Source organism: Octopus bimaculoides, chromosome 12 (assembly GCF_046866305.1).
Source record: "Octopus bimaculoides isolate indiv1 chromosome 12, ASM4686630v1, whole genome shotgun sequence".
NCBI lineage: Eukaryota > Metazoa > Mollusca > Cephalopoda > Octopoda > Octopodidae > Octopus > Octopus bimaculoides.
In genome coordinates, this window is record NC_142939.1 from 48735405 (window position 1) to 48747904 (window position 12500).

At 34.2% G+C, this 12500-nt stretch overlaps 1 protein-coding gene across 25 annotated transcripts in view; it reads right to left on the bottom strand.

Moving 5' to 3' along the window:
• LOC106879854 (zwei Ig domain protein zig-8) overlaps positions 1 to 12500 on the bottom strand; it is a 550351-nt gene that overhangs the window by 443615 nt on the left and 94236 nt on the right. The window lies entirely within an intron of this gene.

A 12500-nucleotide genomic window follows, 5' to 3' on the forward strand; every position in this document is an offset into this window, starting at 1 on the left:
ATTTTTACCATTTCATGTCCAATCATCATCATCATCATCGTTTAACGTCTGCTTTCCATGCTAGCATGGGTTGGACGATTTGACTGAGGACTGGTGAAACCGGATGGCAACACCAGGCTCCAATCTAAATTTGGCAGAGTTTCTACAGCTGGATGCCCTTCCTAACGCCAACCACTCAGAGAGTGTAGTAGGTGCTTTTACGTGTCACCTGCACGAAGGCCAGTCAGGTGATACTGGAAACGGCCACGCTCGAAATGGTGTCTTTTATGTGCCACCCGCACAAGCCAGTCCAGGGGCACTGGCAACGATCTCGCTCGAAAATCCTACGATGTTGTTATATTTACCAGGATCAGCCTGCTAACGTTTTGGCAGAATTGTTTGACAACAGCTCAGTCCTGTCTTTGTTACAGCTAACAATCCAGCCATGAGCACCACTTGAGAGACGGTTCCACTCATTGATTTCTTTTTATCATTCTTTTACTCACTCGCATAATTCTTTCATTACCAACTCACTTCATACTGCTAGTCATTGAAGAATACCAAAGTGCCTGATTCTTCCCACTTTTGCATTCTTTCTTTTATTCTTTTATTCTTTTATTCTTTTATTCCCACTTTTGCATTCTTTCTTTTATTCTTTTATTCTTTTATTCTTTTATTCCCACTTTTGCATTCTTTCTTTTATTCTTTTATTCTTTTATTCTTTTATTCCCACTTTTGCATTCTTTCTTTTATTCTTTTATTCTTTTATTCCCACTTTTGCATTCTTTCTTTTATTCTTTCAACGGTTTCAGTCGTAGGATTGTGGCCATGCTGGAGCACTGCTTTAACTTATATTCTATTGGTTTTGTCATCGTTTTATGGCAGGAAATTGGTCTACGATTGAGTTTGTAACAGCTGATCTTCCCTGAGTGTATCTTTGAATGCTTGACTGGTTCAGGATATTTATATTAAAATTTAAAATCATCATCATCATTTTGATATATCAATAAAAATACTTTTTTTTTGTCATTTTACATGCCCAATCTAAAAAAAAACCAATTATTTTAGAATTTTATTGAAACAATGAAGTGGAGAAATATTTTTAGATAGAAAGATAGTAGAAGGTTGAATCTGGTAGGTAGAAACAGATTTAGGTTCTTAGCTCAGGGACAACAATATGTTACATATTAATTTATTTGTGCAGTCAGTAGAGGTATTGTGACTTGACATAAATGTGAAATATTTATCTCTAATTTAGGGAGAAAGTCAGAGATTTTGAAGGATTAGGTTATTAGTCAATTTCAGACATCCCTGCATTTGATTAATATTTTATTTCATTAACTGTTGGGGAAAGACATAAGGTAAATTTGACCATGATAAAATTTGAACCCAGAACTTAAAGAACTAGAAGATATATAGCAAGGCATTTTGTCTGATGCTCAACTGATTCTGTTGACATTTACAACTGTACAGTATTGCACGGCTGTATAGTAAAACTGCTAAGTTGTTCTGTGGGAACACTCTACAGAACAGTGATATCACAATACTGTACTGTGATATCAATATCATAGTACAATATTGTGATATCACTATGTAATATACTATGAAGTCAATTATATCTATTCTAGAAACAGAGCTGGTGCTATTAGTGAAAGGATGAAAGGCAAGGTTAAGCTCAATGGTAAGGATGTAAATGAAGAGATTGCTAAGTAGTGCAAAGCATTTTGCCCCTTACTGGCAAATCTGGCCATACATAACAACAACAATAATGGTCATGATAAACCTTTGAACTATAGGTACAAGGCAGGTAATTTTGAGGGAAGAGGCTAGTCAATTATAACAACTGCAGGACTGGATTGATACTTATTTTATCAAACTTGAAAGGATGAAAGGCAAAGTTGACTATGGCAGCATTTGAACTCAGAACAGAATAATTATAATTGTTTCTAATTTAGGCGGAAGGCCGAAAATTTGAGAGGAGGAATCAGTCTCCTCACTGAATCCTTCCTTTATTTTACAGTTTCCAGTCTCTGAAGAGATGAAATGTTAATTTGACTTCAGTGGGATTTGAACACGGAAAGTAAAGAGAATAAATACTGCAAGCCATTCTGTCTGACACTATAGTGACTCTGTCATTCCATGGCAATGATGATGATGATGACAGAAAAATACAATGTTGATGATAATAATGATAAGGTTGATGAGATAATGAGGACAAGATCTGTGATGGTGACGATGATGATGACAATGTCATTGATGATGATGACACCGATGACAATGACAATGACGATAAGGACATTGATGATAATAATGAGGACAACATCGTTGATGGTGATGATACTGATGACAAGGACGAGAATAATAATAAATGTGAGTGATGATGATGATGATGATGATGATGGTGGTACTGACAAGGATGGAGATGGTGATGACCACAGCAACAACAATGACAATGTACATGATAATAATAATTCACTCTTACAAATAAATTCTGCCAGCAAGAGCCAGTACAAAATGACAGTCGAAGGGAAGGTTTGAAGTAAATATTATCATTACCAATAATAATAAAGATAACAATATTATATTTATACATATCTGTTCTCTTTTTCTGTGTGTGTCTGTACACACACACACACACACACACACACACACACACACACACACACGCACGCACACACACACACACACACATATATATATATGATTTCAAACCCTATAACAGTTATTTTCAGCTATCGCTTGTAGCTGAAATTTACTTCAAACACGTAAGTTGTTTTTTCGCTTCTTTTTTAATGTGTTTTTTCTTTTTAAAAAATGTATTTACTTTATTATATTTTTGCCGGTTTTCTTTTGCATTCTAAGAATGAATTCCTCCTGTGGGCAGTGTACAGTTTTCTCTCTATGTTTTGTTGTGCATTTGTGCAGCAACAGGTCACGTTATGCAACTAGTATGTGTGCAAAGGAAATTATATTTTGTGCACTTCAAAGTAAAGGAGTAAATGCATGCAACGGCTTTTTTTTTGTTTCCTTTTATTATATTTTTTTGTTCTGTTGTTTTTTATTTTTCTACTTTGGAATAGGGACATTATCTGCTACCTGGTGGTAACAAATGGACAAATTTACCATTTCTTTTGTTTTCAATATGCGCTTTCTCCAAAATGTAAAATGTACAACCACTTGACACCATGCACTATGCATCTATCTATCTACAATGCACACACACACAAACTTACACGTGTGTACATTTATACTTATACATACACACATATTTTTATGTATAAATGTGTGTATATACATATACATATATATATATATATATATATATAGTACACACATATATATATGTAACATCCTACTTTTAGGCTTACTCAGAGTAATAGAAGTGGTGGTCACAGAAGAGTGGCAGACATGACAAAACACCAAAACTAAATATTCTAGAGTATTTAGCTTCACCTCTGTGGGGGTGAATAAATTGTTATTTGATGCCCAACTCACATTCTTTCTGGCAGTCAAAGGGTCATAGGCCAATTCTGCCATTCATCCATTGGGAGAGTGATATAAACAGTAACAAACTGAGTTTATTTCATTTAAATTCATGCAGTCTAAGATATATATACAAATACACATACACACACACATATATATATATATATATTTATATATATATATATATATATATATATATATAGAGAGAGAGAGAGAGAGAGAGAGAGAGATGTATATGTACAGAGGGCGATGGGTAGGTATAGATATATATATATAGCGTGAGAGAGTTAGGGGTTGGAGGTTCAACCCACTAAGGGATAGTATCTATCCAGTATACTGCTGGGAGGGTACCCAATTATTGCTACACTAGTGCTTAGTATAGCACTAGTGTAGCAATAATTGGATATATATATATATATATATTTATATACAGAGTATGATGAATTAAGTACCAGTTGCATACTGGGGTCGATCTAATCGACTGGCCCCCTCTTCATACATACATACACACACACGCACATATATAGACACACACACACACATACACACAGAGCGAGATTGATATAAACAGGGTGCGGTGAATAAACTGTCATCTAAATTACGCAAATATGAAAACCAAAATGACATCTCATTTTAACAGATGATTTTTATCACTCTTAGTACATGTCCTCAGATTGACACCCAAACACTCTGAAATGTTCGTACTGGAGTTTCCAGTGCAAATGCCAAGCAGTAAAGAATGTTGCTTCCAAATTTCTGGCAGAGTGAATTGCACAATGGTGCTGTTTTCTCACAGATGGTGCCCAACTGACGCTACCATACTGTGTAGTCAACAAAATCAAAAGCAAACAATGCACATGGCAACAGGAGATATTACCTGTTTGGTAATAAAGTTAGGCAACACAAAGGGCATGAGACCAGAGAAAACTGGCATCAATAAGCACTATCAAACCCATACAAGAATGGAAAAATGGATGTTATGATGATGTCATGTGTGCATGTATTTAAGTCTCCTTGACTTGACAGTGCATCACAGAGACACAAGTCAATGATGGTATTTCTAAATGATACTTAGTTTTCTGGATGTAACAACAAAATCCCCCTTTTCATTTAAATGAGTCTAAGAATGAATTATATTACTCTTTAGAGAGCTTCCAAGTGCTGGAAAAATGGGAGAAAGTAACCCTCAGATATGAGACACCTGACCCTAATACCTACAACAGAGTGAACCCTACTTGAAGTAACAAAGAGACAGATGGTGGTGTTAAAGCAAGTGAAGAATTATACCTAAGGAATAACAAATTCTTGAGTCCCCAAAACAACACGTGGTCCAACACGAATAAAAGGGTCCTCACAGTGAAAAAGATCAATAATTTTCCTTTCCATCTCAGTACCATAAGGCTGTTCAAAGACAGGTGATTTGTAAAATTTAACGTTATTTTAGAATTCATGCAAGCCAGTGGAGGTCTACATTGACAAGACTCAACACTGCAAACATATGCAAAAAAAAAATGCTATATTAGAAAAAAAAAGAAAAAAAAAGCACCTGATGTTTCTGCCAGAGATTTTCATTCATGTTTGTTAGTTTTTCCTGCTTCTAATGTTCCTCACTATTTTGTGGGAGATGTGGTGAATTAAGCAGAGGAATTGCAGAAATGGTAAAGTGCCAGACTAAAGAAAAATAAAAATTATTTCTAGTAATCTTCATATCTATTTTGTTTTTTAAATAACCATTTGGTTTTTTTTTTTTTTTCAGCATTTATTTTGTTCATATTAATTAAGCAACATATATCTTATTCCTCTTTTTGGTTTTTGATTGCATTTAAGAGGAAATTTTTTTTTTTTTCTAGCCTCAAAAATGTTAGAGATTTTAGCTCCATCTTACTGCATTCTAAGTTCAAATCCCAGCGAGAGATGTTGGCTGTACCCTGCATCGTTTTACAGTCAATAAAATAAGTACCAGTCAAGTACTTGGCACCAAATTACATCCAAACCACACCACTCAGTACGCACAAATTATTTGGCTTCATGCCAAACATAAAAACCATTTTTCAAAAAAAAAGCATTTTCCTTTTGCATTTTTATAATTTTTTTTTATTATTTCTTAATAGATATGATGCACTGAATTCACAACTGAATGGTTTCAGAGAGGAAGGGTATCCAGCTGTAAAAAAACCACATGCTTCAATTAATTTTCAAAGCAAGAATAAACGAAACTCTAGAATCTGCAGTCATATGTATTTTTTGTATTTTTGCACTTTAACATATTTTAAAAGTTTTATATTTTTCGCATTTTGCAGATTTTTTTCGCATTATAATTAGTTGATATAAATTTAGTAACCCATATCTTTAACCTCCATCTATACAAACATCGACAAATTAATGTACAAATAATTGAGGAATTTTAGTTTAGTTGTGTTTAAACATATAATTGTAAATATATACACAGGCATGTGTGCATATGTGTGTATGTGTATATATAAATAGAGATAGACAGACAGAGAAATAAATACATACACACATACATATATGTATTTATATATTTCGTGTCTGTGTGTGTGTGTGTGTGTGTGTAAATGTATCTTTAGGTTTCAAGTTTTTTTGTTTCCATTTAGTTATCAATTTAAAGATGCCTTTTGGGTTTTTTCTTATCATGAGAAGAAAATACAGAATTTGGAAGTAAACCAACGAATTTAAATATAATGCTTGTAATTCATTTTCTTTCCTGATATGTGTGTGTCTGGGTGGATAAATATAGTGGTTGTGTATGTAGGTAGGTATGTAGATATATATATATGTACGTATACAGATATAAATAAATATATATATATATACGAGTATATATATATATATATATATATATAAATACACACACATATATAAATTTAATTTGAAAAACACTAATTTTAGTATATATCATTATTATCTTCATCATGTAAATATCCACTTTTCATGCTTGCATGTGTCAGACACAATATGTTGAGGCAGACGTTCTGTGGTTGGATGCCCTTCTTGTTGCCAACTCTCATCTGTTTCCAAGCAACCAGACATGTTCCCCTGTGACCAGACATGTTCTTCATAGAAGATTCAAACAAAAAATATCACTTCTATGCCCATGACAGTCACTTACAACTATCATGTAATGTCAAAACAAAGGAGATACATACATATCTATCTATCTATCTATCTCTCTATATATATATATATATATATATGATGGTCTTCTGATATATATATATATATATATATATGATGGTCTTCTTATATATATGTATATATATATATATATATATATATATATAGAGAGAGAGAGAGAGAGAGAGAGAGAGAGAGAGAGAAAGAGAGGTATGTATGTATGTGTGTCTTTATTGTGACATAACATGATAGTTGTAAATAAATACTAATTTCAAATTTTGTTACAAGGCCAGCAATTTCAGGGGAGATGATAAGTTGATTACATCGACCTCAGTGCTCAACTGGTACATATTTTATTGACCCTGAAAGAATGAAATGCAATGTTGACCTCAATGGAATTTGAACTCAGAACGTGAAGATAGCTGAAATGCTGCTAATCTTTTTGCCAGGTGTGCTAAAAATTCTGCCAGCTCACCACCTTAATGGTAATAAATATTGCAATCATACGAGCTGCACCTTTCATTTTCAATATTCTGCAGAAACACGTTTGGCCAAGGGGAAAAAATTACTTTGTTTAGAAATAGGGACAGGTTAGGGAGAGAAAGAACTTTCAACCGTAGGAAATCTGCCTCAATAATTTTCACCTGCCCTGTTCAAGCGTGGAAAAGTGAGCATGATGATGATGATGACGATTGGTGATGATTGATAATGATACGTACACAATATGGGCTTCTTTCTGTTTCTGACTACTAAATTCACTCACAAGGATTTGGTTGGTGCAGAATACACACAGATTGAAGTATAAAAACTGTTTGGGTGTTATCTGTGCTAACAAGAAATTCTCTCTCAAAGCAGAAGGTTGGTTACATAATGCATTTTTATGAAAACATGATGATGCGTGGCATTGGAATCTGGCCATTAAATACGGAGTATGTGAGGCACTTGAGAGAACATGCAAGGTCAGTAGTGGAGCGCAGATGAGAAGGGAGAAATATTATAATGTAAAGAACTGAAAGGTAGTGTGCCAAAAAGAAATTTAGCTGCTCTGGAGGTGTGATGTACATGGAGGACATCAGTTTGATGAAATGTCAAGGAAGACATAACAAGATTTGGTAAAGGCAGAAGATCACAGGAGGGTGAATCCCAGACAAGATGTTACAAATAAATGGCGAGAGGCTGGGCTGAATAAAATCTCATGCAAGCATTAAAACAGAAAAAAAATTAAAATGTAAAATGATGATGATGATGATTATACTACTGTTATTATGATGCTGCCATTACTAATGGTGAGGAGGAGGAGGAGAATTCACTACCTTATTACTCAGAGTTTTATATCACATGCACACTCATTCAGCCAACGTTACTTTTATTACTATCAGTAATAGTAGTAGAGGTGGTGGTAATAGTAGAGGTAATAGTAGAATATTGTAACCATGGTAGCCAACACTGTCAGCATTATCATGAACATCGCTATCACTATCATCATCATCATCCCGTCATCGTCAGCACTACCACAGTCATTAATATTAATGCTGTTCACAATGTTGCTATAATAGTAGTAGTAATAATAATAATAATAATAATAATAATAATAATAATAATAATTATTATTATTATTATTATCATTATTATATTTTGAAGCAGATGGATGTCTCAAGAGACAGCCATGAAAAAATTGATTATTAACAAATTTTATAGGATGTTTAATTTTTATCTTTATTTTCGTTCTTTAATGTTTATATTTTTTTTTTACTATTTTACAAACAGGGGACTTCGATACATTTGTACATCATTCCCAATATCAAGTCTGTCTTTTAGACATTTTATTTGCTTTCAAAAATATTTCATGTTTTTGCATTCTATTCAATATGGTTTCTTCCTTGAGGGGGTGCAGTAAGAGGTGCTAATAAGAAAGGAAGTAGTACTAGATACACCTCCATTAGAAGAAAATTTTGAAATACATTTCAAACTTACAAAAGCAAAAACATAAGAGAATTCCAAAAAAAAAAAATTAAAAGGAAGAAAAGCAGAAAAAAATTTTCAATGATCCACTCACAAATATGCAGACAATAAAACTTTTGCACCCGAAAATGCAAATTTGCATGATATCAATAAGAGTACTAGCAATGAACAGCAACATCATGAAGTTGAGCTTTACTAACAAAAATACTAACAGTTCCTTTACAAACATTATGAGCCAAGAGAAGGTTTCAGACAGGATTTGTTTGTTAGCACTCCGTCGCTTATGACATCGAGGGTTCCAGTTGATCCGATGGCACACTAACAGAGGAAGTAATAGGGAATGATTTCAAGAAAAGACCTCCACTGTCTCTTAAAAAAAAAAAAAGAAAGAATATCTCCCTTTGGAACTATATGGAGTTTTGATACCAACCAGCCTGATTCTGGCCCCTGGTTCTGTGATACAAAATTCTTGTTTATAAAGTGATTTGAATTAAAACCTGCCGTCAAAATTTCAACTAGATTTACGTTTCAGACACAAAATTAATAAAGATAAAGTTATTCTATTGAATTCTTCATTATTTTTAAAATTAATAGAAACAAAAGCAGTGTATTTCGACAGAAATGTGGTAACAAAAGGGTTAAATAACTAATGAGGATCAATTTGAATGAACATCAGGAAGAACAAGGAAATGGTAATGCGCAGATTGAGGAGAGATGGGTTTCCAACTCTGTAAAACAAAAATCATTGACTATAAATAAGAAACAAGTTTAACAATTTATTGTTGTTGGCACTCCGCCGCTTACGACGTCGAGGGTTCCAGTCAATTCGATCAACAGAACAGCCTGCTCGTGAAATTAACGTGCAAGTGGCTGAGCACTCCACAGACACATGTACCCTTAACGTAGTTCTCGAGGATATTCAGCGTGACACAGTGTGACAAGGCTGGCCCTTTGAAATACACGTACAACAAAAACAGGAAGTAAGAGTGAGAGAAAGTTGTGGTGGAAGAGTACAGCAGGGTTCACCACCGTCCCCTGCGGGAGCCTCGTGGAGCTTTACGGGTTTTCGCTCAATAAACACTCACAACGCCCGGTCTGGGAATCGAAACCGCGATCCTATGGCTGCGAGTTTGCTGCCCTAACCACTGGGCCATTGCGCCTCCACTTAACAATCTATAAACAGCTATTTTCTAGCAACCAGGATGACGAGGCCCTTTCTAACCCACTTTTGGCATCTGAACTACCTGTGCACACTTCTTGAGAGTGAATATTTTCACTACACATTTACAGAGGTCAAACCAACAGAAGGGGATCATGGTAGGGGAGTGCTCTGATCAAGCTCAAGGTGTGGCAGTTTCCAATTCATGCGTGGGTTTCCATGAATTGCTTCCCATATTTTTCTATTATATTTATATTGATTGATGTATATATTTATTTGTTTATTTCTTGTAAGTTATCTGTGTTTATATAACCAATTTTAAATATGTCCTAATATATTGTCTGTATAACATTGTTGCCCTGTACAAGTTTTTATATAACTATATACGTTTATATATATATATATATATGTATGTATGTATGTATGTATGTATGTATGTATGTATGTATGTATGTATGTATGTGTTACATTTACTTACGTCTTTGTATTACCTTTTGTAACATGTTGTTGTGTGTATGAATTGGTCCTGCTGGCAAAATAAATGAATTATTATTAACATTATTATTACTACTATTTGAATTATTATTGTTATTACTATTGTTGTTGTTGTTGTTGTTGTTGTTGTTGTTGTTGTTGCTGGCTTTTGTGTCTATTGAAATTATGTTTCCAGTAAATTTTATTTCACTTTTCATATTTATTAGTTTTAAACTTTATTTTATTTTACACTTAATTTGTGTATGTATATCTACCTGTGTGTCTGTATATGTTTGTGAATTCGTGTAAGTGTATGTGTGTATGTATACATCATAATATATAGAATGGCATGCATTTAAGTAGTCACCACATACAGACAGACACACACACAAACACACACACACACACACACACACATATATATATATATATATATATATATATATATATATATATATATATATATATATATATATAGAGAGAGAGAGAGAGAGAGAGAGAGATACACGTATTCTGACGTCAATACACACCCTGTCCTTAACACTCACATATATACACATTTTACCCTAACATACACACTCATACACACTAATATACAAAAGGACATACATAGACACTTATAGGCTTATACAGGCACACACACATATCTAACACATACATATGCACACAGAAACTAAAGCATATGTACATAATAATACATATAACCTAACACACACATCCAGAGACACAGACATATATTAAAATAAACACAAAGATACATAGCCTAGCACACACAAACACACACACACATACATACATACACACACACACACACACACACACATGAGCACATATACCCAAACATAAATAAGCAAGCATGGACACATACTGACTTCCCAACAATACATACACACACACATATGTGCATACATAACCTGACACATAGAGACACACATGGCCTATCACCCGTACACCCATGTAGGATAGCCAGCCCACTTACACACACATGTATACAGAGACACAATGTGTAACATTCACACACACACAATACTTAATATACATTCATTCATACACACACACACATACATACATACAGAAATATATATTGACAATCATATGCACACTCACACACATACAAACACATATAACCAAATATACACACAGATTAGCAAACTTACACATACACACACACACACACACACACACACACACACACACACACGAACTACTCCTCACACTTGCACACAGATTCATATAACCTAACACACACATAATGTCTTACATATATATATATTTATATACACACACACACACAAACTACTCCCGACACTCGCACACAGATTCCTATAACCTAACACACACACACACACACACACCCACAGAACATTGTTCCACACAATAAAGCAGAAGTAGTAGTAGTAGCAGCAATAGCAGTACCAGTATTTCATTCCTTTAGAATATAGCCATCGTTTGCTGTATATTCTCCAATTACAATTACACATCTTTGTGTCAAAGAGATCAATTCTTGCTCTGTTATTGATTCTTGTTCCGTCTTTTGTTCAAGGAACCCACAAAAATCACTATCGCACCAAAACCGTTGTTGTTGTTCTTCTTGTGCTTGTTGTTGTCTTCGTTCTTAACTATTGTTACGACATTACGGCTATCATTGTAACACTTTACTCACCGTCTCAGACATACCGATATATCTATTCTTTAAACATTATTCCGTTTTTGTTCTTTTATTTTCGTTTTCATTTTGTCTTGTTTTGTGTTTTTAAAGGGGAGCGGGGAAGCCGATGGTTGGAAGAGGGTTAATGCAACTGTTATTAATATTGTTGTTGTTGTTGGTATTGTTATATTTTTATCATTACTATTATTATTATTATTATTATTATTATTATTATTATTATTATTGAGAAGGCAAATAGGCTGTGAGCTGGCAGAGTTGTTAGCAAGTTAGCAGCATTTTTTTCAGCTGAGTTCAAATTCCACCCGGGTCAAACTAAGCAAACATTAGTCCACAGTTAATACAAAATAAGGTATCAGTCAAGTATTAGAGTCAATATGCAGAGTCACGTGGCTTAGTGGTTAGCATGCTGGACTTATGATCCTAGGATTGTGGTTTCACTTCCTGGACCAGGTGATGCATTGTGTTCTTGAGCAAAGCGCTTCATTTTCTCAAGTCCACTCAGCAGGGAAAAATGAGCAATCCTTTGCTGGACTTGCGTCTCATCCAGGGAGGAATATACACGGCCAGAGAAACTGGGAAACTAGCCTTATGCTCCTTGCAGAATAATGTGGACTGATCAACTGGAGACAATGAAAT